Source organism: Suncus etruscus, chromosome 11 (genome assembly GCF_024139225.1).
Source record: "Suncus etruscus isolate mSunEtr1 chromosome 11, mSunEtr1.pri.cur, whole genome shotgun sequence".
NCBI lineage: Eukaryota > Metazoa > Chordata > Mammalia > Eulipotyphla > Soricidae > Suncus > Suncus etruscus.
In genome coordinates this window covers 60,311,196-60,312,159 of record NC_064858.1, presented here as the reverse complement: position 1 = coordinate 60,312,159, position 964 = coordinate 60,311,196, and the positions used below count along the sequence as shown (strand labels likewise).

General features: G+C 38.9%; 1 pseudogene; it reads right to left on the bottom strand.

Moving 5' to 3' along the window:
• Positions 1 to 416: 416 nt before the first annotated feature.
• LOC126023767 (uncharacterized) lies at positions 417 to 510 on the bottom strand (annotated as a pseudogene).
• Positions 511 to 964: the final 454 nt, after the last annotated feature.

Genomic DNA, 964 nt, shown 5'->3' with positions numbered 1-964 from the left:
CAACTCAATTGTGTGTACCAGTTCTTCCATTATGCTGCCTTGAGATCTTTGTTGCTGCCTAGCTGTGTGTTTTTATGATATGAGAGATCATTCTGTACCTATCCCCTTCATTCTTTTTGTTTTGTTTTGTGTTTGCGCCACACTTGGTGGTGCTCAGGGGTTACTCCTGGTTCTGCATTTAGAAATAACTCCTGGCAGGCTTGAGGGACCATATGGGATGCCAGGAATTAAAACCAGGTTCACTTGTGTGCAAGGCAAATACACGACCACTGTGCTATCATTCTGGCTTCTGTGCCTTCATTCTGACTGACTTGACTAGTTCTATTCCATGTTGCTGCAAATTGCATAATTTTGTTCTTTCTTAGAGCTGCATAATATTCTAGTATATATATATTACAACTTCTTGATTAATTTATAAATATATGAAACACATCACATATTCGCATATCATCCTTGGGCTGGGTCCATCTTTGTAGCATTTCAATTTTAGTATATGTGCTACTGAAGAAAATATAAAAAGTGTTTAAGAAGCTAATAATGGACAAGAAAATAGTCAATAACTCAGTTTCCTACAAAAATGTTAAGAACAAGGGGCCTTCCACATGGCCAACTCAAGACAGGCCTGGATTCAATTCCCGGCATCCCATATGGTCTCATAAGCCTGCCAGGAGCAATTTTTGAGTGGAGATCCAGGAGTAACTCCTGAATGCTGCCAGGTGTGCCCCCCAAATGATAAGAACAGCATAGCTCTATAGTTAGAGGAGTCCCATGGAATTTAGCCAAGCTACAGGGAATTTCTTCATCTAGAATATAGAGCCATAAAGGATTGCCTTTTTCTTTTATTTATTTATTTACTTATTTTTTATTTAACCAACTTTATTACATACATGATTGTGTTTGGGTTTCAGTCATGTAAAGAACACCACCCATCACCAGTGCAACATTCCCATCACCAATGTCGAGG